Raw genomic sequence first — 5515 nt, 5'->3', positions numbered from 1 at the left:
GGAGGTGGCGTGGCGGTGGGAGGTCGCCGGCCAGGGGACGCGACGGCGGGTTGGTGGATCGGGGGGCTGGGACGTGGGAGGAAGAAGGTGGAGGGGATCGGGGGAGGAGTGGGTGGAGGTGGGGTGGGTTTCTTTTTTTGTGTGGGGTAGTCGGGGTGTTATCAGAATAAGGCGGAAGTGTTATTAAAATAAGGTCTTTAGGGTGGGTCTATTCTAATAGCACCTTTAAAACCTTTATTCTACACATCCCTCACCTTATTCTGATAACACCGGATCAGACGCCCACCCACGAAGGAAAAAACCCAACCCCCGCCTTATCTTGAAACCAGCCCACTCCGCTCTCTCCCTGTGCTCCCCACGACCTCCTCTTGCCAGCCTGTCGCCGCCCCACCTCCCGCCCCATGTTCCACACGCACCGCCGCCGCCCCGCATCCCGGCGCGCATCGCCGCCCTGCCTCCCTTCCTCGCCGCCGCATCGCCACCCCACCACATCCCACCGCGCCGCCACCCAAAACCACTGCTGCACCGCCCCTCCCTAGGCCGCCACCGCCCAGATGACCTCCTTCAGCGCCGCGGTGCCTGGATCCACAGCCCCCCGCCCCGGTGACCTCGTTCTGCGCTGTGTCGGCCGGATCCAGAGCCCCCCGGGAGACCTTCTTTTGCGCCGCCGCTGCCGGATCCATTCGATCTCCTATTGCGTCGCCGCAGGCCCCATTCCTCCTACGCCACCAACCACCAACCGACGGGTGTTGCTTCCCAGATCCGCCCCACCTCTCCTGCCTTGGTCGATCTATAGGGAGGGGTTGATGGCCACGCGCTGCGACAGCCTCCGTCAAGGACAGCGAGCCTCCCTCCCCCACCCCCAAGGCATTACACTAGTAGAAAAGGGGGCTTTGGTCCAGGCCGGGTAAGCCCATTAGTCCCGGTTCAGTCCAAAACCGGGACCAATGGGTGCATTTATCCCGGTTCGTGCGGCTAAGGCATTAGTCCCGGTTCACCTAGGCCCTTTAGTCCTGGTTCGTGCCACGAACCGGGACTAAAGGGTGCGATGCCCATTGGACCCGGTTGGTGGCACCAACCGGTACTAAAGGTTAGACCTTTAGTCCCGGTTGGTGCCACCAACCGGGACTAATGGGCTTTGAGGCAGTAGTACCGGTTCATGGCACGAACCGGTACTAAAGGTCCCATTTTCAACCCCCCCCCGTGGACCGCCTTTTCAGTTTTAGAAAAAACAAAAGAAAATGATGGAAATGTCAATAAAAATAAAATAAAAATAAGTTTCCCATGTGATATGTGGTCTAGTTGTTGGAAAAATTTACAAATATGAATTTCGACTTTATTTACAAAATCTCTCTGGAATTTGTAAAATGGGCATAACTTTTGCATACGAACTCGGATTAAAAAGTTTTTTATATGAAAAATCATCTACTTGAAAAGTTACATCCGATGGAGACGGCCTACGAGGCCTGTTTGCAAATTTGTAGAATCCTCAAATTCCAAAAGGAAAAAAAGTTATGCTCAAATTTCAGTTTTTTTAAATTTTCAGTAAATCTGGTCAAACTATGGTGAAACTACTTATTCAAGAAGTATTAGTGTTACTAAATAATTATTCAAGAATATTAGTGTTATTAAATAATTATTTCACCTTTTTTGAATTTTGGTCAAATCTGGTCAAACTGTGGTCAAACAATGGTCAAACTACTTATTCAAGAAATATTAGTGTTACTAAAAAATTAATGTTTTTTAGAACAATAGTTTCAAACTCAAACAGTGAAATATGTGACTTCATGCTCAAGCTAAATTCCTGAGGGTTAATAGGATTGACATCTTACTATTGTCAGGAAAACAACAAGTGCAGACTTGGAAACGAGGGAGAATAGAACCCGGAAGTTAAGCGTGCTCAGGCTGGAGTAGTGAGAGGATGGGTGACCGTTCAGGAAGTTAGATGATTTGGAATGATGAGGGGTGATTAGAGATTAAATTGAGCAGTGATGAGGGGTGATTAGAGATTAGAGGTTAAAATAATTCAGAAATTTGGAAATAAAAAATTTTCATAAAAAATTTTCAAAAAAAAATCAGAAAATTTCCTTTAGTACCGGTTGGTGTTACCAACCGGGACTAAAGGTGGACCGGCCACGTGGAGGGCCTTTAGTCCCGGTTCTGGATTGAACCGGGACTAAAGGGTCAGGGCATTAGTACCGACCCTTTAGTCCCGGTTCCAGAACCGGGACTAAAGGCCCTTACGAACCGGGACTAAAGGCCCTTTTTCTACCAGAGTTAACTGGCTCCACGCGACTCACCCTGCCCTCTTCTCCTCTGCCTCGGTCACACATGGAGGGGTGAGGAGCGGCGCGGCTCAGCAGGCTCAATGGCTGACTCTGCCCGTGGGCATGCAGTTCTGCCCACGCAGGCGTGCAGCTCAACCAACGGGGCCTTGCAGTTCGGCCCACGGCACTGACGGCTTCCGGCGAACTCTCGCTTGTACGGTGGCGAGACGTGCAGTGCAATCGCCTGGGCGAGTGGTTCGGCGGCCGTATGGTTGCGGTGTAGTGCGCCACCGTGGACGACGATTCGGCGGCCATCCTGCGCGCGGCCTCCCCCCAGCTGCCGTGCGCAGCTGCTCCCCTTTGCAGGCCCAGGCGCGCTGACGCGCCCCTTTGACTTCTGTGCGCCTACCTCCACAACATGCAGCGGCCGTCGGCGAGCGGTGTTGCCATGGCTCTTGCTCGCGTTTTCTCCCTGGTTGAAGTTCATTTGAATTTTTTTGAAGCCCGCTCGATTTTGTTCTGCAGTTCATCGTGAGATCCATGGCGCTGGCCACGCCACGCCTTCTCCTGCTGCTCCATCTAAGCCGAGGACGGGCTCTGCCGCACCAGGAAACAGGGTCTAATTCCCCAACAACAAAAGCTGCAGTGCGTACGACTGACAGTTTGGATGGCTTTTCATTTTGTAAAAAAATTAAGTGCAATGTGGTTCAATTAACTCATTTTTGCGGGAGAAGACGAAGATAAAGTGCACTGTACATGTTTTGTTAAGCCTAATAACAAGTTGAATTGCACGTCTAGGTTCTAGAAAAAAAGGTGCAGTGCACTCGTCTCACCCGGTAGTCCATTTTTTTCACTTTCGAGGTTCACTACTCACGTTCGGGGCAGCTCGCTATATTTTTGTTTTGTTTTGGGGTGTTTATACAGAAAGGCGAGATTTAGTTTGTAATTATTTAAAGAAATCCCATGTAATTCATTGTATGAAGACTTGTGGTTTTCTATGTAAAAAGAAAAAGAAAACAAACAATGCAGTACACTAGCCTCGAGGGTGTGGTCCGAATGCAGTTGTAAAAAGAAAGTAAAGAAGTAAAAAAACTAATGCAGTTCTCTTGCCTCATCACGTAATTCAAAAAACACAAGAAAAATCTTGTTTTAGGAGTTCACTCATGCGGTTCATTTTCGACAGTGTGGCGGTTCATTTTCGGTAGTGTGGCGGTTCACTTATGCCCAACAAAAAAATCATGAAGTTTGCTTGACTATTTGATGCAGTGCAGTTTTTAGTCTAAAAAAGTGCGGTTTGCTACCTCGTTTGGGAAAATTTACGTCACATAAAAAAATCATGCAGTGCACTTGTCCGTCTGATGAAATGCGGGTTTTAGTCTAAAGAAGTGCGATTTGCTATCTCGTTTGGGAAAATTTATGTATCACAAAAAAATCATGCATTGCACTTGTCGGTCTGATGAAGTGCGGTGTCGTGGCCCGTTTACGGTAGTCTCGAGGTTCCCTTTTCATACTATTGCGGTTCACCAACGCTCGACATGAAGTGCACTTCACCTCATTTGAAAAAATTTACGTCACACAAAAAAGAAATCATGAAGTATACTTGTTCGTCTGATGAAGTGCGGTTGTTAGTCTGAAGCAGTGCGGTTTTCTGACTGATGCAGTACATACGACGATTCTGGTGTCGCGGAAAAACAGAGTGTCCGCATTTTGGTAAATTTAAAACCGCTCTTAAACTATAAGGAATTAGCGAGAGTGTTCTACATGAAAAAGTTGTGTCTCGTCGATATCTTTCCGACGGCATATCATTTGAATCATTTCGACAACCGGTTTGTAAAAAAATTCACGAAAAACGGTTGCTGCCACTCGTCGTCCCCCGCACGATTTTCAAAATTAACTTAAAACTGTAAGGAATCTTGAAACCATTTCTGCATATGAAAGTTGCGCCTTGTCCATAGCTTTCCAACGACATATTACACGCCTCGTTTCGACAAACGGTTAGAAAACTTGAGCGAAAATAGTAACGAAAATTTGATTTTTTTTGAAAAACAGAATTCCGTGATTTAGTAAATTTGAAACTGCTCTTAAACCGTAACGAATTAGAGAAAATAATAGTTATGGAAAAGATGCGCCTCGACGATATCTATCCAATGGTGTATCGTTTGCTTCATTTCGACGAGCGATTTAGAAAAAAACGTGAAAAAACGCTCGCTGCCACTCGTCATGGGCCGCACCATTTTCAAAACTGCTCTTAAACCGTGAGGAATCTCGAAAAGTGTTCAACATGGATAAGTTGCGCATAATCCATAGCTTTCGGACGGTATATTATACGCATCGTTCCGATAAACGGTTAAAAAACTAAAGCAAAAACAGTACCGAAAAAACACTGCGTACAGTTTTTTACGACACGAAGTTCACTAGTCTCTGTAATGCAGTGCTCTAGATAAAGAAAGTGCAGTGCCCTCGCGTTGAGCATGCAGTGCGGAAGTGTTATCAGAATAGTTATTCTGATAATATTATCATAATAGACCGTCTGTATATATATATATATATATATATATATATATATATATATATATATATATATATATATATATATATATATATATATATATATATATATGCTTTTTGGGTTAGATTTGTGCAAAACTCAACTTTAAAGAGTGTAAAGTAAAAAACATGAGAAGAAGCAGTTGTTGACCGTGGCCTACCCCCTCTGTCGGTGCCGGTCAAATTTCTAGACAAGCACCGAGAGAGAACTTTAAAGAGTGTAAGGTAAAAAACATGAGAAGAAGCAGTTTTTGACCGTGGCCTACCCCCTCTCTCGGTGGCGGTCAACTTTCTAGACCGGCATCGAGAGAGAACTTTAAGAGTGTAAAGTAAAAAACACGAGAAGAAGAAGTTGTTGACCGTGGCCTACCCCCTCCCTCGGTGACGGTCAACTTCCTAGACCTCAGGGGCCACCGGATAGCACATGCATATACATGCGATGGCCTCCTTTGAGAGCACAAGAAGTTTTGAGGCCAACGGAGCAACAGGACCCGCACTTCCTGGACAAACCGGACACATTCCCTCTCAACACGCATAGACTATCTCGAAGAACGGGCCTAGACTTGGTCTATCATCTCGCGATGATATGCACTAACACGGATAAGTAGTTATTCACCATGGACTACACCCTCTCGGTGACGAACAATGCCCTAGACCGTTGGGGCCACCGGATGGGTGCTTGATATAGAGATCGCCCGAGG

The sequence above is a fragment of the Triticum dicoccoides genome, chromosome 7A, assembly GCF_002162155.2.
Source record: "Triticum dicoccoides isolate Atlit2015 ecotype Zavitan chromosome 7A, WEW_v2.0, whole genome shotgun sequence".
Lineage (NCBI taxonomy): Eukaryota > Viridiplantae > Streptophyta > Magnoliopsida > Poales > Poaceae > Triticum > Triticum dicoccoides.
This window is presented reverse-complemented; position numbering follows the sequence as displayed.